This window comes from Palaemon carinicauda, chromosome 44, assembly GCF_036898095.1.
Source record: "Palaemon carinicauda isolate YSFRI2023 chromosome 44, ASM3689809v2, whole genome shotgun sequence".
Classification (NCBI taxonomy): Eukaryota; Metazoa; Arthropoda; class Malacostraca; order Decapoda; family Palaemonidae; genus Palaemon; species Palaemon carinicauda.
In genome coordinates, this window is record NC_090768.1 from 20,746,607 (window position 1) to 20,773,106 (window position 26,500).

The window sequence follows — 26,500 nt, forward strand, 5'->3', positions numbered from 1 at the left end:
AATCACAGGAAAACGTGATGCTCAGATGCAGAAGAACCACAGGGAAAATTAAAATACGGAATATACACTTAAGTCCTGACTAGTTTCGTGTTACTTCCTCAGAGGACTGATTTATTGAGAGAGGTTTCTTACAATTTATAGGGAAAGCAAAAGTACGAACATACATATAGAGATTTAGAGAACAATGACACTCCCTACCCGCTACCTGGGCTTGACTCAGGTGTTGAGTAGGAGTCCGCAAGCTCGTTAGACACCTGCTAAAAAGGGTCATTTCTAGTGGCGGGTATATTCTTGTTTTCTTCTTATTTTACTTTCAGTACAGTTATTTATATGTCAATGCGGTAGCCTTATCTATATAAATACATAAGCAAAACATATTGCACAAAAAAATTGGCTTACTGAGAAAGTCTTACAAGATTTTCGGTGATCAATCTATTCTGAAGAAGTGTTTTAATTCTTTCATTCTACCTTGTTTTGAGTATTGTTCTCCTGTCTGGTGTTCAGCTGCTGATTCTCATCTTATTTTGTTGGACAGAAACTTACGGTCTATTAAATTTGTTATTCCTGATCTAGATATTTACCTTTGGCACCGTCGTTCAATTAGTTCATTATACATGTTGTATAAGATTTTTCATAACTCTGACCATCCTTTACATTTAGATATCCCTGGACAATTCTATCCTGTTCGTAATACTAGCCAGGCAGTTAATTCTAATAGCCAGGCCTTCTCCATCATGAGGGTCAATACTACACAGTATTCTAGAAGTTTTATTCCAGCTGTTACCAAGTTGTGGAATGATCTTCCTAATCGGGTAGGCCTAGTTGAATCAGTAGAACTTCAAAAGTTCAAAGTAGGAGCAAATGTTTTTATGTTGACCAGGCTGACATGAGTCGTTTTATTGTTTATATATGACATATGTGTTTTTGACGTTAATAGTTTATATAGGACATATCTGTTTTGACCCTGTTACTGTTTTTAGAATGATATATTGTTAACTTATTCTCATCATTTATTTATTTCCTTATTTCCTTTCCTCACTGGGCTATTTTTCCCTGTTGGAGCCCTTGGGCTTATAGCATCTTGCTTTTCCAACTAGGGTTGTAGCTTGGCTAGTAATAATAATAATAATAATAATAATAATAATAATAATAATAATAATAATAATATAAATGAAAAAATCCAGGTCTGATCCACTTTGTATATTTTTATATTGAAAATACCAGAATAAACTACACTTTATTAATTAACGTACACACACACACACACACACACACACACACACATATATATATATATATATATATATATATATATATATATATATATATATATATATATGTGTGTGTGTGTGTATATAAAGTGTATATATATATATATATATATATATATATATATATATAATTTATATATATATGTGTGTGTGTGTCCGTGTGAATAGGTAGGTAGATTACTTCACGTTTGAAATAAATATATTATGTTTTGGTGCTGTGTACAAGTCGAAAAAATCTCTCCGGAAAAAAAGTAAGTTCCAGTTATATTTCAGGATAAGACGAAAACTGCATTTACGTGTTTTCCATTCGAATCGGTTTTAAAATGCAAAATTTCAATATCAATTTCTAAGAATCTTGAAGTTATCACCTATTAACATTTATCAACTCATTTCGGACGATAAAAATATTCTTATAAATAACATTTCCACCGCTTAACCCTTTGTATAATAAAACGCAATTCCACCTTACAACCAATGTAGTCCTGTCAGAATCACGTAAAAAGGCAATTCAAAACACGTGTCGACACCAAATATTTAATGGAAAAAGTTGAATGCAGTTTTGCTCTCATCAGGAAACTTAACTGGATCTTAGTTCGCCAGGGGAGATGTCTTTGATCCTTAGACGCCAATAACACATATTTAATATATATATATATATATATATATATATATATATATATATATATATATATATAAATATATATATATATATATATATATATAATATATGTATATATATATAAGTATATATATATATATATATAAGTATATATATATACACACATATATATATATATATATATATATATATATATATATATATATATATCGTCACCCTCTTAAACTAACTGCCTAAGTAATTTTCTCCACTTGTTGGGAAATAAAAGCAAAAACCTTCTCATTTCCTAATTCTTTATATCATTGTCTTGAGCTTCAATTCACAATTCTTAACAGAAGAATTTGTGAATTAGAATTTGTTAATTGAAGCTCAATACAATGATATAAAGAATTAGGAAATGAGAAGGTTTTTTTATTTCCCAACAAGTGGAGAAAATTACTTAGGCAGTTAGTTTATGAGGGTGACGATATATATATATATATATATATATATATATATATATGTGTGTGTGTGTGTGTGTGTGTGTGTGTGTGTGTGTGTATGTGTGTGTATGTGAGTGTGTATGTACGCACTAGCGCGTGTGTACGTAGGAAATCATGCATGTTATATGTGAACACACAAAAGCATGTATATAAGAAAACACCACAATTAACAAGAGGATATTCAAGAGTAAAATAAAATTAAAATAGAACTTTTCATTATTTTCGAAATCATGAAGATATCAATGCTGTAAAATCACAGGCAGTGATTTTCAAAATATAATTATATGACTATAAATGAATGCAAATATATATTTGCAATTTGCATAGGTTTGAATCCCCAATTAACAGAATTATCTTGTAATGTAAAGGAGAGACAAAAATATTCAAAACAAAACAATTAAAAACTAAGCCATTGAGAACAAATGTAACATGGGTATGGACAAATATGCAACAATAAGACTGAAAATTAAAATATCCAGACTCTTTAACGAGTCCATATTGAAACTAGTCGATCTTGATGATAAGATTTAGTTTTGTCACCTGAGAAATTCTTGTTCAATGCTATTCCGGTTCATTCACAATTTTTCTTCCATGGAATAAACTTATTTTAAAATTTTAGGATGCTTTATAGCACTAAATATATTTTGGTGCTAATAAAAAAAAAAACTAAAGATATAATTGCCATCGATGTTTTCCGTCGCTGCAAAGACCTAAAAACTAGTCTGGAAGTACCTCACAGCTGAGTGCCATTTCATGTTCTCCTAATGTGGTTTATTTTTTTCTAAATATGTTTTAGTGGCAATATCGATGATGCGCTGTGAAAAGACTATATTTATAAGACTCATTTTGGACGCTGTCGAGAAAATTGAATAATTATTTTGCATTAGTTGGCCTTTACTTGAATTGTTTTCCCAAGATTAACAAAGATAAGAACTTTCTGACAGATATGTTCATTCAATATATAATATAATCGTTGTCATTCCTGAATTTAAAATAAAAAGGATTGTACATCATAACATATTCTTTTGACCGTGAAATATCCTAAATCAATAGAGGAATGCATGTTCTTTTAATCTTCTAATTTAATTATCATGCGGCCAAAGAAGACTACGGAAAATCAAATAACTTTATCATAGTTTCTGAGATCCATGGACAATAAATGTCAAGGTTTTAGCATTTAAACTCAAAGAGCATTCAAAATGATTCAATGCACAAGATATTTGAAACCTCTCCAGAAACAAACCAAGGTACCTACGAAGAGAGTTAAATAAAAATCAAAATATTTAAGAAAAAGGATAGACTAATAATAGCGGTTCTATTAACAATTATGTGATTAACATGTAATGCTACATCTAAGTGTGTATCTAAATTTACACATTCTAAACTATGTGTCGAATAGTAACAATTATCACATTGCTTCCTCATAGATTCTTAAGGCCATGCAGCTCTAAATATCACGTTTTCTTTAAAATAGGTCAAAGGAGTTCTTAGGTTTTAGCCCTCTAGCTTACTTTTGAGCTTGGGAGTTAAAACATTTTATAAAGTGTAAAATACATTAATCACTAATCTACAACGTACTTACATACCAAGTTACGGCAAAGTAATAGAAAATTAGGAGGGAACTATAAAATTGAAAATAATCATAATAATGATGGCTAATATTACAAAATAAAAGAATAATTTACGTATGATCGAATAGTTACGTTCAACATACCATAAGGTAAATAACTGCACAAAAATAAATGTACCGAAAAACTAAGGAATGGACGCCATGGGATCCAAGAGATTACATTTTCTACGAGCAGCAGCATCATTAGCAGTGCCATTTTTTTCCGGCCGAAACGTTTAAACAAATAAAACGTGCCCAATATTATTTACGTAAATAAATTTACCTCTCGAAATTTGGAGCATTATAAAAATATTAGAAAAAAATTATAAATGTATATAAGCGCAAAATGAAAATATACATTTAATCCTTTACTCCTATAAAATTTGAAACTAATATTAAGTTTACACGTAAATAGTTTTACATAATGAAATACAGGGCATTACAAATTGATACACAGGTCATTATAAATATGAGAAATATGTGATACATTTATATGAACGAGAAGGAAATACTAAAATTGTGATCTTTATGGGATATAAAGGTCTACTACAATATTAAAAAATAAATCCCAGTTATTTCTTTTTAAATGGACAAACATTTCTATCATCTAGATAAGTTCCGTAAGAAAAACAGTCAATAACCTAGAAGTCACAAGACGGCAATACGATATAACATATCCTTTTTACGCTTCAAACAAATCTGTCGCAGTCCAAATTAACTGCACAGACCCCGTTCCGGGTACGTTTGGATTAATCCACCAATTTAATCTGTTGATTGGCGTCCTCTGTATCGTGCGAATTCGAGTCACCAGTGATCGCTGTTCAGTCTTCCCTTCTCTTCCTTTTGAGGCGTGTCGATGTCGATTACCTCTTATGTTGCTACCTTGTGTATAATAACTTTACAATATCCTCCCCGGCAAAGTGTCCTATCAGTGCATAACGACTATAGGGAGAGAACAATATAGAGCACCTCAATGCAATGTCCTGTTGGAAGTGCAAAGTAACCTGATTTAATAATCGATAGTAGAATTATACAAATAGCAAACGAGTCACCAAATTTTTGGTGTTTAGTCAACACCCAAATTGGACCTTTCCCTGCTCTTCAGCTAGTGTTGTAACTTGTCTAGTAATAGTAATAATATGTAGTTTATGGCATTTGCCAGAGCATGCAGACCAGCAGACACTGTCAACTGTTACAGAAAAAAATAGGATTGAAATGCCATTTTAGTCACTTCAATAACTGTATAAATTTATAAGTCCATTTTTACAGTAATACTGAATGCGTTTAGAACAGAGCAGCAATATGATATAATTCAATCCACAATCTACTGTGAAAGAAATGTTATAGATGTCACTGCATATATACATGAATATCTGGAAAAGTTACCTGAAAAAGGTAATTAAGCTATCAGCACAAGAGAAGGAAGAGGCATATGAACCACAGAACGGTTATTTACAGGATTAACTGATTATTATTCAAGTGCACAGGGGATTTAAAAGGTAAAATTAAAGAATATGATTCCCATATTCAGAACTGCATTAAAATAGCACGAGGTCTTACCGATGCTAAGTGGCCTTTGCTGCAAGTACAATACATGATGACATGTAAAATGGCAAACGCAATAGTTGTCTACAAGGATGTTCCTCTATAAATAAAAAATGGTCAGCTATTTATTAGAAAAGGAAGAACAGACAATCACTTGACATCGCTATTGTCTCTTCCTGACCAACAACACTCTTCACCACCTGTTTCTACTCCTGATACATTCCATTAAGTTGTTTACTATACACAACATCCCTCATCCAACACCATCGATGTATCATCGGCTTTTAGCCATAAAAAAGTTAATACGATAACCCTCCTGGCGTTTCAGCAGATTATTAATAGAAAGATTTGAAATGCCTACTCTACAATTCTCGATCAATGCAACGGTTTAGAAAATTAAAGAACGCCATCTTCATAATCATCTCGGATTGTCACATCAATGAAGAAATATGAAGGGATCTGTGAGCGCTCACATAGCCTAGATTTTATATATATATATATATATATATATATATATATATATATATATATATATATATACATACATACATACATACATACATATATATATATATATATACACATACATACATACATACATACATATATATATATATATATATATATATATATATATATATATATATATATATATATATATATATCCTATACCGGTACTGTATTGTAAATACATTTTACGTTATAGGGCATTATCCACGTTCATGTTATCGTTACCTATATTAACATTGCAGTACAATACTTAGTACATCATTAGAATTGTGTTTTAACTATTCAGCACTATCTTGTACAATGTATGAATTACGGTAAAGTGCATGTAATATACATACATGTACTGCCAGTACATGTACAATACCAGATAGGTTTTTAAAGACACACACCCACACACACACACACACAGAGAGAGAGAGAGAGAGAGAGAGAGAGAGAGAGAGAGAGAGAGAGAGATTATATATATATATATATATATATACATATACATATATATATATATATACACACACACAAATATATATATCTATATGGATATATATGTGTGCGTGTGTTTGTTTGTATATGTATATATATATATATATATATATATATATATATATATATATAATATAATATATATATATATATATATATATATATATACAGTATTTATACATACTGTATATATACACACATATATAAAGATATAAGTATATATTATATGTATATATAAATATATATATATATATATATATATACATATATATATATGTATATATATATTATGGCTTTTCATCTTAATGCTTTCATCTCTAAGTAAATAAAATTACCGTCTTCGAAATATATGCAAGGAGTTATATGAATAACCAAAGGCAAATGGTTTGGCTTATATACGTATTTCAATTAAGATACCTGATCTCTATACCATACAATCAAGCGAATGTTGTGAGTGTTTATAGTAAATAATTAAATTTTTCCTTAAACTGTAAATCTAAATAAAGCACAAATTTTCAGTAAGTTTATTGTGACTTTCTATACCAAGTTTGGCGTTACAGAATTTAACAACAATATTCGAACAGTCATCACAGACTCCGATATACTTTCATATCGCGGTCGAAGAGAATCTTAATAAAAAAATGTGGAAAAAAAATGTAAAAAACATTCATATCTTTCAAAGGATTGATGGGGGACATATAAAAGAACACAATGACAAGTCCATTCAATTCCTTAGTATCACTGGGGGAAAATTCCAGACGTAAATTATCAAGTTGAATGTACAGTGGTTGAGCAGCAAACAAGGAGAAAGGAAGCTGGAACGGAGTCATAGTAGAAGGCTAAATAATGAGTTCTTTTTAAGCGCAAAAGAAAAAAAGAATTATCAATAAGTAATCCCCATGGCGCACCCCCTGAGGTATACTGGCTCTTGGTAAATAACTTACGACATGGAATTTCAAAGTAAAAACAAGGAGTTTTAATAATTTCTATGGCACATGCGAATAATGGGTGTTGCAGTGTCCACACAGAATCCCGATATAGTTAGGAAAACAAACAATTTATATTATTGTCCTTCATAGCAAAAAAATGTAGCAAAACCATGCAATCCAAGTTTTATCATAAACGTTCTTTTAACAAGATAAACTAAAATTTCACGGGTGTTTTTTCTTTTTTTACTGTTTTACAGAGAACATTTCTTCACTTGTAAACTTTAAAAAATTATTCTAATATAAGTTCTGAAATAAAATAAGAATATAAAAAGATATCATAGATCAATCCAATTGTTTATAAAGATTTAAAAAACAATGGGTATCATTATGAGATTTACGTCTTTTCCGTAATAAAGGAATAAAATCAAAAAATTAATAAATGCATTGTGTAACGATAAAAGTTTTAGCGGTAAAGTTTCTGCGTTTTTAAACAGTTGAGCTAATAATTTACTGAAACATTATGTATACTTTACACACACAGACACACACACCGTGGTTGGAAAAGTAGACTGCTACAATCCCAACAGAGAAAGTAGCCCAATGCGTAAAGGAAATAAGTAACAAATAAACTATAAATGAGAAATGATAACAAATATGAAATATCTTACAGTATGAAAAACTATTCAATGAGAATTGTGTCAACCTGTTCACCAGAAAAGCATTTGCAAAGAGTTTGAACTTCAAAGTTCCAACCATTCAACTACCAGATTTACAGATCATTCCAGAATATGGTCATCAGAGTTAGAATAAAACTTGAATATTGTGCAGTATTGATTCTTATGGTTGAGAAGGCAAGATTATTAAAATTAACTACATACCTAGTACAGGATGGTACAGTCTGAGAAGATGAGAATACAAAACAATGGGAAAATTATGAAAAATCATATATAACATGCTCAAAAAACAACTGAACGACATTGCCTGACATTAGAATTTACATCAAGGATAAAAAATTTAATAGACTGTACAAGTTTGTTGTCCGGGATACTTAAAAAGAAAAAAAAAAAAAAAAAAAAAAAAAAAACAGCTCTTAATATGCAATTTTTTGTGTGGAATGGACGCAAAAACATACTGTATTTGTTTCATACGAGTAAATATGAAACGAAGAAACCCACAAAAAATTTCGAATGAGTTCTATAAAGTTAAAGTGACATTGATAGAGAAAAGATTAGGATGTTAAGGAACCACTATCCTTTGCCTACTGACAATAATACAGTTCTTAAGAGTTTTGTTAAGCTTCAACATCAACCATTATATACATCATGCACTACTTGTAGATAAATCTCTGTTAACGGGATTCGGCATTCACGAGATGGAAATAAAGAAAGAAGAGTAGCATTCTCTGCCTATGCAATAAGCATCTTTTATGGCCAAACCACATAGGCATAAATAATAGGAAAAATAATGGGCAAAGAACTCTTCCCTGTGGAACAGCAGACATATTTCTAAAATAACCATGGTATATGTCAACGACGACTCATAGTATTCTATTACTTACAAAATCAATAATAAAGCTAAGATAAGATCCACCTACTCCCATCTATTTAAATTTGAAAAAAGGTCTCATGACTAACGAGGTCAAATAGAGACCTAAAATAAAGACCAACAATATAAACTTCATGACCACTATCAAGGGACTTCTGTAAGGCATTGGATATTGGTAGAAATGCACCAGATGGTCCTAGGCCTTTGCAAACGCAAAACTGCAATCTCGGGAAGAAAATTTTACCTTTAGCATACCTACTTGGGCTTTTTACCAAAAGATATAAAAGAATAATTTAGATAATACGGGAGTTAAGGAAATTAGCGGTAATCAGCATGGATAGAGCTTACCAATTCTCCAACGTGTAGAAAAAGAGAATATTCTTGCTAACTTGTGTAAAATAAAAGACAATTTAGTAGCAAAAATATCTTTCTTTATGAATAAGAAAAGAAAAATTCCACATGGGGTTTACACCTCCATAAGTATCAAGGTCCGGTACTGAAAAGTTTTAATTTTTCGGGATAAAAGCTAAACGAGTTAGGTTCGCTTTAGAAAAACAGGACTGAGGATAGGCAGGTGTCTGGTTGCGTTGCTTCCTGTAAAAACACAACAGTCAAATGGTTGCTTTTCCAATGGCCAGTGAGTGAATGAGCCACCTTGTAGAGGCAAAGGGACAACAATCAAGTCTATGCCAAAGTTCAGATTAAGGGTAACCCACCATTAATGTTAAGGCGTTGAACCAGAACGGCTTTCTTTTACAGTTAAACTGCACCCATATAGCTTAAAGTTTCTGAGCTATAGCTTTTAGCTATTTCTTTCCAAAGATGAAAATAATCTTGCTTCTCTAAATAAGTAGGTCTATCATCATCACTGAACCAAGGGTTTTCCTTCAGACGCTATTTTAACACACGAGGACTACGGCTATCAATTATATTGACCATATTTTCATTTAGGTGCGTGACTTTGCCGAATTAGAACGATGTTATTTTGGGGTTAGCTCAAACACTATCTACTTTTTTATTTTTCAGTCGTTTTCTTTCATTTAAAGATCATATGAAAGATAATTTCATTTACAAAATGCTTGAAAGAGGAAATTTTTATATTCTAACTTTTTACTAAGTATTATTTTATCAATGTATCAATAAAACTTTGAATTGGGACTTTTCATATGGAAATTGTTATTTTCTTTAATTGACTCTCCAGATTGCAGACAATAAAATACCTAATCCTTCATCTTTAAATGACAGATTTTTCAAGATAAAAACAAAAATAGAAACAAATGTTCTCCGACAATTTCAAGTTTAGAGAAAAAAAAAACTTCAAATGTGTTTAATTTTTAGAGATTGATTGAATAGACTTTAGTATGTGCAATTATGGGATTTTAACGGTGATTTTCCTCACTACTGAGAATCACAAGGACACTAATTTGAACAAATTAAGTTCAAAGTGCTCTGAGTCCTCCAAAGTTATCAAGGACATCATAACTTAGGAAATGAATAGGACAAATTGGTAAAGGTGAGTTACTATATTATAATAAAAATGTCATTTTGTTCGGTCTTTCAAGATTAAATTGTCTAGAAAGGGTAATTTCCAGTCATTATTTCATTCCGTTTTAAATTAATTTGTTGTAACCAAAGTATTTAGTCTGCTGACAGTCTATTGAGAGAGAGAGAGAGAGAGAGAGAGAGAGAGAGAGAGAGAGAGAGAGAGAGAGAGAGAGAGAGAGGGGGAGAGAGAGAGAGAGAGAGAGGGGGAGAGAGAGAGAGAGAGAGAGAGAGAGTAGAGCGAGAGCTAGCAGCCATTTATTTACCGGAGATGACCAAAATTCTAGTGGGTATTTTTGGAAAGGGTCTGCCATGGGACATCCAAAAATGGGTATCTTTAAGTTGGGCAGTGGTGGGTGTGGATTTTATTAACCACTTTTGTCCGAAAACGGACTTTTCATTTTTCGGCAAAATATGGGGGTAGGGGAAAGTAATTTGGCTGCAGCTCCTCTCACACTGGGCCTAGAATAAAGAACTATATACCAAAATGATGCTATTGATGAGTAGATTTAGTTAATATCAAACTAAATTAGTTAATTTATTATTAGAGGTCACCAGGGCTCAAAAGGTCAAGATCAGCCATTTGAAATGCCAGATTTGGGTTTTAGTTGTATTTTGGCTAAATAAGACATCAAAATTTGCTAAAGGTTTACTAAATATGCATAAAATATAAAAAAGAGATACAAATAAAGTTTTTTGAAGAATGTAGGATCTATTCTAGCTATATTACTAATATGGACTTCTCTAAAAATCTATTCTCTTTTCTTCATTCGAGGAATGGCTGCTCTCAGTGTCACTTTCATTATCATCATCATCATCATCATCTTCTTCCTGTACATCAGATTCTTCAACGGTTAACTTATCAGGGGTATTTGAGCCAGTGAACCAGACAATCATCAATCTACATTCTGGACTTTCCAACCATGTCCTTCAGGACCAAACGGGACTGGATTGGCTTCCTTGCATTCCTCAATACGTGTGCAACAAAGTTAGTTCTTAGCAACTTCTGTTGCTATACTCCTTGACAAGGAGGAAGACAACAGGGGTCTGTAGTTTTAATTTTATCCAATGGATCAGTTTCCTTCTTTAGGGCATACAAATTGCGGTAAAGTTGAAGCCTGTCTTCATCAACACTTGTCAGGTTCCAAACTCCATTGACAATGCACAAGTACTCTTCAACTACAGCAGCAACATCTGGATCGATGACATCTGGATCTTCAAGGTGACTAATTGCTGATGTGAACCTAGGGTTGTTTCTCATTATTTCAAATGGCTTCCACTTTGATTTTCTCATAAAAGAGGCTGTGTAATCACAGCCTGTCAGAGCATGGAAGCTTGGTAGAGCATCGCATTTAGGTCCAGTCAGTTTGGTTGCAAGTTGTGACATATATATGAAATGCCTGGAATTTCTAGAACTCAAGCCAGCATCCATCCAAATCTGTGCATTAAGGAACCTAGCATGGTAGAGAATGATGATGAAGACGTCAGTGTCGTTACTGCGAATGGCAATCACTGGGACCACATCATGGTTAACAGCAACAAAGTTTGCATAGTACAGTAACCGTGTATTGGCTTCTCCATGCCTGCACTGAAGCTCATGAACCAGGATCGTGTTGACAGTTCCACTTGTTGAAGTGTAAAGGTAGCATTCATGTTCCACTGCAAAGTAGACCTGATGTCCCTTAAGAGTCGATGCATATCTATCTGATGACCATTCATCCTTCAAGAAGGCCAAAAACTGTTTTGCATTGTGATGTGCTCCAAGCCGTGTTGAGATCTGGTGGTCTTTTCCGTGACGAGCCAGTGATTTATGTAGGTAGTGGGTGTCCTACCACACAAGTCATGTTCAATGTCCTTGATACTTGACCCATTAGTATATGTGTCACAGACTATGTGTACAATTTCACCAGTGCTACAAGCTTATTTCAAAATGGACATTGCCATCCCCCCCCATAGGCGGATACCATGTCAAGCGTACGGAAGAAGAACATAGCATCAATAATATAGACATCAGTCCTGTCTGGTATGGCATTTTTCCATTAATGTGCTCTTTCATGTCTTGTTCATATCACCGGTTATATGACACAATAAGAAAGGAACTGGAGTGAGAGGGTAGGACAGGACAATACTGAGATCAAGTTCTTGTGTTACTGACAAATACAGCAGCCCTAAAAATATGTCTCTGGTGTATTTTGCTTCCTTGATCTGTTTGTCCTTTGTGGTGAATTTCACTTTTACTGCATCCTGTGTGACATTCATCACATTTCTTCGCTTAACAGCCCGTCCAAAACGCCCACCATCTACATTACATTCATTAACAAAAACTTGATAACAGGTAGATCCGGTGTCTTTTGACTGCAGAAGTCTGTCTTCCACACCATCCGAGGCAGCTTTGCCAGTGTTTAGGCAATACAGAGTATCATCATTAACAAGGAATGGATTTAGAGTATTCTCCACCTCTGTGATCGTGCTCTTAAGGTCTGCATTGTCTTTGGCCATCCTTGATGGCTTTAGTTCCTGTATTGCATCATCCACCTGTGTGATTCCAGTCATTTCCAGGAGACAACTCACAATTGCTCCCCTAAAAGATCTTGTCACTGTCCACCTCTAACGGACTGCAACATTCTGTGTAAATGCAGCAATACCCTTTTGACTGGATGCAGCATCCCTATTCACAGCTTGCTGTAAGGTAATAGCAACTGCACTTCTTGAAAAGGTATTCCTAGTTCTCCGCACAGAGAGTGCACCTGCTTCAAAACTTGGCTTGATTCCGGGATGTGTCATTTCCATATTGAGCAGATTGAGTTGATACAATGACATTTAACGGGCATAGTTTGGCTTGTGAGTTGCAAAGAATATAGGAATCATTGAGCCTAAAGCATAGATGTAGAGGTGTAGGGCATTTGTCCTGCTGGCCCTGTCAAAAAGCATGAATATATGAACAAGATATATGTAGAGAAACCAGAACCTAGCAGTAGAGCCATGATGACCCTGACGAGTCTGATCACAGAATTCACCATATCTCTCCACCAAATTACAAATTGCAGTGGACTCCAATAATGTCAAAAGTGATTGGGGTGATGGGTCTGCAGAAAATGAATTCAACGGGTCTGCAGAAAATGAATTCAACAACGCCATGCATTCATCTGGTAATCCACCTTCTAAAATGAATTGCTTAAAGTGCAGAATCTGCAAGGCAAGTGCAAACAGGTGATGGATACGCTTGCATCTGTTAAAATGTTTTCCACCAATGAACCCTCGTACTGGACTATGAACCAACACATCAGCCGAGCAAAGAACCTCGGTACAACCAGACGATTCAATATTATAACCTAATGCGCTGAAATAGGCCATGAAAATATGAAATGCACCAAAACAAACAAAGATATTGTCAAAAATAGGGGATTCTTGTGCTTGGATCTGGAGTGCAGGTTTAGCGATAGCAAGGTCATATGTCATTATAGCATATGCCTCACCGCACTCACACACAACCTTTTGAGACCTGACCAAAGTTTCTTTAACTACATCCAATCTTGTTGGTGGCAGTTCAACATTTTCCATATACCGAATCTGCTGCAAAGGGAGTCTGTCCTCCTTGACCAAGGAATTCCAGCCACGCCACATAAGGGTGCTGGACATCAGGCAGCTGCATATTTACCAGATGATATCCATTTTCTTTGTTATCTCCAGGCTGGATTGTGGATCTTGTGAATATTTTTCAAATTCGAACTTCGACAGTGGCTTCCTTTTATATGGAATGATTTGTCGCTGAGGCGCATCAAATATTCGTCGTCTTTTCACAGGTACTTGGTCAGTAGTTGTATCAGTATTCATGGTTCCTTTGCTCTGAGCACCTTGCACCCCCCTTCAGCAGGCCTATTTTGGTAGCATATCCCAACGGTGTTATGAAGAGTGTCTTAGCCAGATAAGGTTTCTGTCAGCTCGTCATAATTATCCCAAGTAAGACCTGTGGAGAGACCAACTTGAGGTAAGAGCAAATCAGGTAAAAATTGCCCTTCTGCTGTGATTTTTGACGTTATATCCATCTCAGTTGATTCAGCTGTGGGATAACTTACCGCATGACCCAAGTGATTAAGAATTTCCACAACTCTGCGACTACCTGTGAGGCTTTTCATTCAGACTCCCAGATAAAGATGCTTGGATGGTTTTACTCTTCCCCAGCTGGTACAGAAAATAATATCCTGGGATAGTGAGACTACCCTTCATTTTACTGATTCACTAGGCTTATCTTTATTCTGCAAGCCACAGAGAAGTGTGGTAAAAAAACAAATGAAGAAGGTCTGGAATTTCTACTTGCCCTTTCTTAAAATCATCAAGTGACAAGGACAGGGGCAATTCAGGTGCACACTTACAAAATTTCAAGGATGTTAGAACGCAATGTAGAGGCTGTTTTTATAATGTTTTAAAGACAAAACAGGTGCACACACACAGTCAATAAAACAGATTCAGTAATATAGGTGAACCATCTATCAACTAAATTTGAAACGGTTTGACGAGTGAATTTCACAGGAACCGTTTAATAATGACTGTTTTCATATCCGTCATATTGCTGGAATAGATCCCATCTTCTTCAAAAAACTTTATTTATGTCTCTTCTTTAAATTCTATTCATATTTAGTAAACCTTGGGCAAATTTTGATGTCTTATTTAGCCAAAATACAGCTAAAACCCAAAACTGGCATTTCAAAGGGCTGACCTTGACCTTTTGACCTTTGGTGACCCCAATAATAATTTAAATAATGTTTTTTTTATATGAAATAAATTTACAGATCAATAGCATCATTTTGGTATATAGTTCTTTATTCTAGGCCCAGTGTGAGAGGAGCTGCAGCCAATTTACTTTCCCCTACCCCCATATTTCGCCAAAATATGAAAAGTCCGTTTTCGGACAAAAGTGGTTAATAAAATCCACACCCACCCTTGCTCAACTTAAAGATACCCATTTTTGGATGTCCCATGGCAGACCCTTTCCAAAAATACCCACTAGAATTTTGGTCATCTCCGGTAAATAAATGGCTGCTAGCTCTTGGACTAGAGAGAGAGAGAGAGAGAGAGAGAGAGAGAGAGAGAGAGAGAGAGAGAGAGAGAGAGAGAGAGAGAGAGAGAGAGAGAGAGAGAGAATTTTACAAATGTATAACCAAGCTCTGCCCATAATACAGAAAACACATTATGTCCAAGCATAAAATCTGAAACATATGCATAATCACTTTTCGAAAACTGAAAACAGCTATACCCAACATTAAAATTCAATGTCATGATACCAACACTACACGTCAACGAACGAAAACCTGCAAAAAACCCTTACTCATAAAAAGAAATCTTCAAAGAGACATGCTCAAACATTGCATGTCTTAAAAATCCCTTCCAAAACCCATATTGACCCCAAACCCCAACACAACTACAGATGCTGCCGGCAGAAGCTCCTTCTTATTAAAAATTCTTATTGATGAGTCCACAGTACTTTTTATGTAACTAAATGAGCAGCTTAATGGCTAAAAAAGTGCATAAATGCTTCATTAAAACTCTCTTCAATGTTGGGGCAGATCTTGGATAATGTTTTTACAATAATCTTTTCGATATATTTTGGATAAAATTAAGAAAAGTTGTAAACTGCTGATATACAGTATATTACCTTATGGAGAGTAATTTCAGATAAAAAAAAATAGAATATAGTCGAATTTCAACCTTGGAAATTTTTTTTATCAGCCTCCGTAAATTTAAAGTTATACATTCGTTAATTTTAACGAACATGATCATAAAAATTCAAAGATGGCTTAAAAATGAAATCCAGTGCTGTTTAACATAGTTTTCTCTCTCTCTCTCTCTCTCTCTCTCTCTCTCTCTCTCTCTCTCTCTCTCTCTCTCTCTCTCTCTCTCTCTCTCTTATATATATATATATATATATATATATATATATAATATATATATATATATACAGTATATATATATATATATATATATAGAGAGAGAGAGAGAGAGAGAGAGAGAGAGAGAGAGAGAGAGTAGAGTTCAACAGTGTTGTGTAATGTGTAGGGCATATGAATTGAAAGCGTAAGGAAATACAAATATAGAAAAGTAAGAGAATTCATAACGTATTTGAAAACAAAAATCAGTGATTTGGAATCTGTAGTCATGTGGAAAAGCTCGAGGGATTTTGGTTGTTGAAAATAATGCATGATCCAGATATATTTTTGAAGGAGGTGTTGCAGAGCTAGATATGGTTAAATAGATATTTGGAAAAATGCGTCTAAACGTACATCAAGTATGAAAATTCGTTCAAGATAAAAATAATTGAACCCACTGATACAAAGTGGATTCGTTTTTGTCTAACGACTATAGTGCCATCAAGAAAATTCTATGATACCGCATATAGTTTTTTCTTTTCTCTGGTGCCACCTTTTGTTATAAGGGATGTCTGTTGAATCAATATAAATATATATATATATATATATATATATATATATATATATATATGTATATATATATATATATATATATATATTCACATATATATATATATGTGTATATATATATATATATATATATATATATATATATATATTATATATATATATATATATATGTGTGTGTGTGTGTGTATTTGTGTATGTATAAATACAATATATATGACCCGACCCTTGCTCTAAAATACACACACACCCAAACGCACACACACACACACGCACATACATACATACATATATATATATATATATATATATATATATATATATATATATATACATACACTTACCTTTCCTTGCCTATGTTAAGAAATATTAGGCTCGTCATACTCTATGATCCGATGATTTTTATTACCTCTGCCAACGAAGTTAGAAGGAGGTTATGTTTTACCCCTGCCTGTGTGTTTGTGTTTGTTCGTGAACAGCTTCATGGCCACATTTTTAAACGTAGAGTAATGAAACTTGCAGGGCTTAACGGTTATATAATAAGCTGGAAATTATTAAAGTTTGGAAGGTCAAGATCAAAGGTCAAGCAAAATTTCCAATTCACGTAATCAACCATAAGTTTGTACATCGCTGTCACAGACGTCAAACTTGGTTCACATGAGTGTATGAAAACCCACGACAAATAATACATCAACCAAAGGCCACAATTTAATCGTAGAGTAACGAAAATTGCAGGGATTTTAAACTGTTATGTAAACGGCTGTTAAGGGTGAAGGTCAAGGGCAAGTGAAAGGTCAAATTCCGGTCATCAACTATATGGCCAAAATCTTAATCGTTAAGTAATGAAACTTGCATGGATTTTAAACTGTTATATAAAGAGCTGAAAATTATTATTTGATTCTGAGAAAGGCACGCTGATTTCGAGAAATAAGCTGCCATGGTGGAGGTTTGCACTCTGCGTGCTTTTCTAGTTTTAACAAGCATTTACTTCGCACCAGCTTTTAAAACTCAAATTCGATATACTTGCGCAAAAAAAAAAACTAATTCGATGGATTATCATGATAACGGACTTTCAAAAGTTCTTAACAAATTCTAAATACAACAATATACACGGGAAAAGCTACATAAGAAAAATGCATATACACTAAAATAACGAATATTTAAAACAAAAAATACTCCACCACTAAGTAATCCATAAACATTCTGTAGAAGGACATACCTAAAAAATTACATGCCCGTGTTTCTCGTTATAGTATTAGTAGGTAGTAAGTTGGCCTGGGCACCAACCGCCCGTTGAGATACTACCGCTAGAGAGTTATGGTGTCCTTTGACTGGCCAGACAGTACTACATAGGACCCTTCTCTCTGGTTACGGTTCTTTCCCTTTGCCTACACAGACACCGAATAGTCTGGCCTATTCTTTACAGATTCTCCTCTGTCCTCATACATCTGACAACACTGAGACTGCCAAACAATTCTTCTTCAGCCAAGGGGTTAACTACTGCAATGTAATTGTTCAGTGGCTGCTTTCCTCTTGGTAAGGGTAGAAGAGACTCTCCAGCTATGGTTAGCAGCTCTTCTAGGAGGACACTCCAAAATCAAACCATTGTTCTCTAGTCTTGAGTAGTGCCATAACCTCTGTACCATGGCCTTTCACTGTCTTGGGTTAGAGTTCTCTTGCTTGAGGGTACACTCGGGCACACTTCTATCTAGTTTCTTTTCCTGTTGTTTTGTTAAAGTTTTTATAATTTCTATAGGAAATATTTATTTTAATGTTGTTACTATACTTAAAATATTTAAATTTTCTTTATTTCCTTTCCTCACTGGGCTATTTTCACTCCTGGGGCCCCTGGGCTTATAGCATCCTGCTTTTCCAACTAGGGTTGTAGCTTAGCATTTAATAATAATAATAAAGTGCTAAAGATAAAAAAGTGGCATGTGGATATTGGGTTAGAGATAAACAATGGATTTGCCTGCAATGATATACAACTGCAATGGTAAAATGTGAAATCAAAAAGACCAACGTTGCAATACCTTTCAAATAAAATCTAACTATTATATTAAAACTTAATATACAATTACATATTATTTACTGATAGACCATCCATGAACACAAAAAGATACCGAAAATAATCAGTTCCTAGTTACGTAAATGTTTCAATATTAAGCAACACTCCTAAGTATTAAAATCGTCAAACAAAACCTTTTGTAATTTCGCCAGCTGCATAAATCGTAATCAAAAGGTCTGCAACTTATATCTTAAAAAATGGTTCGCCATTATTCAATATACTCGCACCCACATATTTCTCTTTATTCAATGATATAACAGAGACAGAATAATGAAAATAAGGAGAACTGATTACCTGGATAAAAATTTCAAGACAAAAGAAAAACCGAACTACTGCCAATCTCGTTAAGAGAATTTTAGAAAATACAGGGCAAAATTCTAAACATCAGAGACCTTGACTATTAAAAGTGATCGGTGAACTTGAAAGCAGACTTGTCATTAAACAGCTGAATACTGAACCTGTAAATGATTTCATCTAGATTCTAGAGCATTGTTACGAAGAGCACCGAACGGCGACTGGATCACCTCTTCAGATATTAGTAATGTCCTGGAGCTGATCCAATCAACTGTGGCGTTACACAGGGCTAGTCTACGGAGGCAATTAAGCAAATTGATTGCCAACTTCTGACTTTGAAATAAATCCCGTTTCGCCATATTCGGCGGAAAGGGGCTTAACACTTGGCAGTATTATAACGCCAGAACTGCTCCAAATGAACAATGCCTTTGTGACAGCTAATGAATGTAGCATTGAAAGGCTAGGGAATAAGGCGTTAGAAAAGGGGGGGGGGGTGGATTACTTCCAAATTAAAGTTCTCGATAAAGCAATATGCTGACTTCTACAGCACTGCCTTTTGCATTTAGCGAACTTAAGTATATTTAGGCTCTGTAAAATGCTAAGACACAAATGCTATAAATAACGTTAACTAATTTAAACTGTAACCAGATATGACTTCATAGCCTTCAGGAACTATTACGTAGGATACAGGCAGATGCTGCCTACAAATATTATCGATATGCCATTATGTGACAACTGCCTATTGCTTATAACTGTGTATTGTGAATAACAAGGGGGAAGATAAAATAGGAAGTGCATAATAGGGCGGCAACATATTAGAAAGGAGGAGCATTACCAAGAGGTCAATATAAAGGTAAATACAAGACAAAACATCTGACATTTTTAGAAAATTCTCATTCCCCAATCAAAAGATGAAAATCACCATAAACAATATCGGGTTTTTTTAATGCACACCCTAATAAGTGAAATTGATAATTTCTTGAAAATATGGATATAAAACAAACTTGGGTAACTTGAAAATTTCCATGCAAATTATTAATTCCTTGCGCCATTGCCTTAACATAAGAATCACACCAAGAAAGCTCATAGACAGCAGGTGGGATCTTCCCGTAAAATCTATGAGAATGGAAATAAAAGGCCTTCATCAAAACTGTATGGCAGTCAAACCACCAATCAACCACAGCTCTGTGCATATAAATGCCAAATCGTTCCTCCTCTACGTTGTGGAACAAATGGGGGCCTCAGAAACGGCAGAAGATTTCTAATATTCCAATATCTTTTTTAGAGAACCCAACAGGCTGTCCACTAGTCATCATCTTTATCTGCTTCTATTTTCTTATTAGATTGTCCCTTAAACATCCTCCGTTAACTATTCACCCTGATTAATGGATTACTGAGAATATATATAACAAGAAGAGTAGATCTTTATGTGACAATGTTAACTCCTACAATAATTTGAATAATTTCCATAAATTACACATATAACGTTCTTCAGTAGTCCGATGCCATTATTACTTACTCTGAAGCAATTAAGAATTTTAAATAGTCTTCATACACCAACTCAAATTCAATGTAATCCGAGATTAGATTTCTAAATTTGCCTGAATTCAAAGATTTTTTCTCACGTACTCTTGATGATCAATTTTTGGTTTCACTTGAATTTTCAAAAACGAAATGCATACGGTTTCATAATTTGATTAGTTTGTTTTTACCCAAGTATTTTACATTTTGATTTACTCTTCGATGAAAACTTTAAGAGAATTTTACTAACAACAGTCTTACAAATAGCAATAGCCCACAACTAAATTTGCGAATACACAAGAATAAAGGCAAATGACTGAGGGCTATCACATACTTAACATCTACTGTCCCCGCGAAAACTGATAAACAATTCTCTATGAATAAGCAATTACTTGGGAAAAATATAATAACAGAATTTTATATTGTCTTTAATATCACCGAAGAGATTAACTGGTTGAAGTAGCAATACTACAATCTTCATGAACATCCTGATCAATAATAATAATAATAATAATAATAATAATAATAATAATAATAATAATAATAATAATAATAATAATAATATGCCAGATCATAAAAAAGAACGCTAAGGGGAATTATTCAATTTTTGACGGGTTGCGTACTCTAGTTATGAAATGAAACGATAGCATTTACAAATGAGCATCTTAACGCTAACGTAATCCTTTTGTTTTGCATGAAGAAATCTGGCCCGAGAATTTGCACCATAGAAAATTATGCATACACAGTAGGCACTAGAAGGTATATACTATAATAATACTATAACGTTACTGGTAATAACCTATAATTCTATATCAGACGATCTTTTTTCTTGATTTCGTTACCTGGTATATATTTCGACATAATATACTTTATATTATACTTTCATGAAAACTACGTGCCTACCATTTAACGCTAGCAGTTACTTTATATTTTCATATCACTACTTGAGTATTATTATGATAATTAAGAATAAACTGTATTAGTTTTGTGAAATTGGGCCATAAAACATGGCAACAGGTATAAAAACCCAGTGGGTGCAATATGGACGAAGAGAAGTGAGAGCAGAGGTAGAAGAAGACTAAAGAGCAGTGTAGTTAGGACCCAAAGAGAAGCTGCAAAAAACAATAAGAAATGTCTACAGTGGACCGTGTGATGTGCCTGATACCACTAACCCCCACGCCAAGTGGAGAGATTATCATCATCATAACTAAGAAGTCCAAATGCTGACGTCAACAGCATTCCACGGATATGGCAAAAGCTTTCATCTTAGTGTAGTAGAACTAAAAAGTATAACCTTCTTTGGATTTTCATTGTCAAAGAGAACGAAAATAAGATTTTGGCTAATGGAAATACGTATCTAAATACACTCCGAATAAAATGGTATGGAACTAGGCCATCAATAAAGTGTAACTTTGTTTAGATGCAATTGGATTACAGTGTAAATTTACAACAAGGTTATTTATTTGGTGCTTTATCAAGATTGTATTAAAGAAAGGAGGAAGTTAAAAATTATTGGCGAGCTAGACAGATTCAATAAGTAAATAAGATAGTCCGAAGTTTAAAATGAGGAAATATCCAAAATCGTGCTATGAAGTATCAATAAAAAGGCTTATAACAAGATGGAAGATAGGAAGTGAGAACGGATGCTGAATAAAAGGGTAAAAAATGGGTGCTACTAGGGGTCTATGGGGCAATGTAAAAACCTTTTAGTTATGCCTACAATACACTATATAATGATGTACACTAACGGCACGAATGCCCCTACGGAGAAGGCTATCAAATATCTTATACAAGATTAGCTGATGAGTGTTCCTTGCAATTGAAATCACCCAATGAAAAGGGATATCCATATCCATGCACCAAGAAAAACTGATGGTCTCGGTGAAAGAAGATATAGCTAATTCGGAAGAAGAGATAAATGTTTAATTTTATGAATGTTTTAACAAGTAAAAGAAATTTTCTTAATTCAACAGATCAAAGAAAGATCGATAGTACATGAACCAGGCTAAGACCAAGGCACAGATCCTTGTTGATTCTAAAAAAAAAAAAAATAACATCCAAAGTTAGCCAAGGTTTCAAATATTGTGAAAAGCGCTGTTTACACATCTACAGTACACAAGTCAAGAAAGCTACATGGTTTACATACCTCTAACCAGCTTTTCCCAAATGTATCGTAGCGCAATTGTATAGCAAACGTTGCACCAAGAACAATTTGTCTGTTTTGTTCCAATGTAAAGTTGGATGACCTATTCAAATTGAAGCCTTCGACAGGAACCTGCTTCTTTATACAATTTCCATATTAGCATTTACAAGAAAATCATGATCATCCCTTTTAGAGATTACGTAATCATTAATTCTAGATGTTTCTAATTGGTAAACGAGAACGAAAAAATCATAAATCATGAATACGAATAATTGATAATTTGCTTTAAATCTAGATCTTTCTACATGGTTATCCAATGAAAGGCATTTGAGAGAGAGAGAGAGAGAGAGAGAGAGAGAGAGAGAGAGAGAGAGAGAGAGAGAGATCAAACAATACGAAAATAAGTACAAAAAATTAAATTAGGCTTATCTAAGTACAAAATTATGATTCTAAGAATCTTTGAATCTCAAGTAAACGGGATTCGCCCCGTTATTATACGATTTAAATAAATCAGCGAGAGAGAGAGAGAGAGAGAGAGAGAGGAGAGAGAGAGAGAGAGAGAGAGAGAGAGAGAGAGAGAGAGAGAGTGAGTTGTTATGCAAAAACACTTATAATCAGCTGCTTGACAAAATTAACGGTCCTCAAATTGGGAATCGTTCATGCATCTCTTACTGAAACATGGAATTGCTATATCTGCCTATGGCGAAACCGACCACAATTCCAAAGGCTTCCAAAAATGAAGTAAGCCTGCCACAGTATTTCACCAAGTTGCGGCATCAAACTCTGTACAACAATGCAGTTGACTTTTGAAAAAGACGATGGTTGTTTTTAGTAATAACAAACAATGAGCATAATTACAATCAAGAATAAAAAATGTTACTTAACTAAGGAAGAATCCCTGATCAATATTTTTCTTGAATTACTAAGTTTCGATACTGTATATTGTAAAAAATGTTGAAATCTGTTGTAAGTGTAGCGACATCAAATAACCCGATAAAGCTATAGGTCTTAAGGATATAAACCGAGATGCTTCCCAAATTCATGTTGAAAATAACGATGAAATTTGCAGATTCTATAAGAAACAAGAATCCTAATATCGGTGATTTAATGAGATAAAGTGGGACAAAATTATGTTATGAGTTTATATACCAAGATGCGTATTTGTCTTGAGGCTTCTTCGAAAACAAGGTGTTACTTTTGAACAAACTATAGTCAAATATTTCCCGGAACAGCAAAATTGGTTTCAAATACACTTTACTGTCATGGGATGCAAATTATCATGGAAGTTGCTGATTTTCCAACTGGGGTTGTAGCTTAGCTATTATTATTTTTAATAATAATAATAATAATAATAATAATAATAATAATAATAATAATAATAATAAAAGAGGACGTCATGTATTAATCCCGTTAAACCATATTTTTGCTGTCGTCTCACTTCCACCTAATTAAAATCCCAGACTACTCCCGTATTGTTGACAGTAGTCTCTATGCTACTAAAAAGTTATATCGATGATAAGAAGCTAGTGAGGTCTTTGTGAGACTGGATTACCAACTATGCCTGTAAGTTTAATGACTGAAAAGTGTTTTGTCAAATTTGTCAAAACTTACTGTATATCTATTAAATCTTTCGTTTTAGGGAAACTCACTCATATCAAATTGTGCCTTTATTATGTCTATTTTTAATTGTTATTTTCGTCAACAAAGGACTCTCTCTCTCTCTCTCTCTCTCTCTCTCTCTCTCTCTCTCTCTCTCTCTCTCTCTCTCTCTCTCTCTCTCTCTCTCTCTCGAAAAATATATAACTTTTTTATACCGAAAATATATCCAAATCTACTTATAATAATAATAATAATAATAATAATAATAATAATAATAATAATAATAATTATCATTATTATGATTATTATTATCATTATTATTATCATTATTATCAGTCTCATTATTACTTGCTAAGCTACAACCCTAGTTGAAAAGCAGGATGCTATAAGCCCAGGGGCTTCTACAGGGAAAATAGCCCAGTGAAGAAAGGAAGCGAAGAAATACAAAATATTTTGAGAACAGTAACACCATTAAAATAAATATTTCCTACATAAACTGTAAGAACTTTAAAAAAACAAGAGGAAGAGAAATAATATAGAATAGTGTGCCCGAGTGTACCCTCAGGCAAGAGAATGCTAAACCAAGACATTGGAAGACCATGGGACAGAGGCTATGGCACTACCCAAGACTAGAGAGCAATGGTTTGATTTTGGAGGGTCCTTTTCCTAGTAGAGCTGCTTACCATAACTAAAGTGTCTCTTATACCCTTACCAAGAAGAAAGTGGCCTGAACGATTACAGTGCAGTAGTTAACCCTTGGGTGAAGAAAAATTGTTTGGTAATCTCATTGATGTCAGGTATATGACGACAGGAGAAAATGTCAAGAACAGGCCAGACTATTCGTTGTATATGTAGGCAAACGGAAAATGAGCCGTAACCAAAGAGAAGGATCCAATGCAGTACTGTCTGGCTAGTCAAAAACCCCATAACTCTCTAGCGGTAGTATCTCAACGGGTGGCTGGTGCCCTGGCCAACCTACTACCTACTACCTTTGTTATCCACTGAATTTCTTGTCTAAATTGATAGAGACCATGTTGTGATCGTATGTCTTTAAAAACATATTTTCAGAAGGATAATACTAAAGTTTAATTAAAACTATACCAAAATTTGAATTAAGTTATTTAATGAAAAAATAGCAATAGCTTTATACTCTTAATTTCCTTCTTAAAGTGGTCTTCCAAGTTATATCCAACTTCCTATACACTATTTATGCCATACAATTTACTAGCGTAATAATAAAAGAAACAATTTAACACGAAAATCAACGATAATTATCAGAACAGCCATGCTTTATGCCATAATAAGTCCAAGGCCGGAAGGAAAAGGAGAAAAAGAAAGAAAAAAAAAACATAAGACTGTTTCTACCGAAGGGATAGCCCCACCCTCTTCCTTGGAAAATACGATACTGGAATCGTGGTTAGCCGGATGTACGGAGACAAGTTACGAAAGCTTAATGGCCGGAGAAAACAGTCGCCATACAAAACAATATAATGTTATCACAGCGATCTGCCTACCCGACCCCCACCGCTCCACCCTTACATAGTAAGTAGCCATTCAATCATCGACAAAAGAATTAAAATTTAAAGCCGCGTTAACAATTGTCATCTTGCCCTCAATGTTTTCTATTCTTCAATATGCTGTTCTCTGTGTTAATGTCAACAGGATTTTCTCGACTTATTAGATAAATCTAATCCTCATTAAATCAAAGCTGTTAATTACCAGTGGTTTATAAATAAGGACCCTGCACATTCGGAGAGAGAGAGAGAGAGAGAGAGAGAGAGAGAGAGAGAGAGAGAGAGAGAGAGAGAGAGAGAGAGAGAACTTCAAATATATTCGATAATAAATGTTTAAATCAGTAGAGAGAGAGAGAGAGAGAGAGAGAGAGAGAGAGAGAGAGAGAGAGAGAGAGAGAACA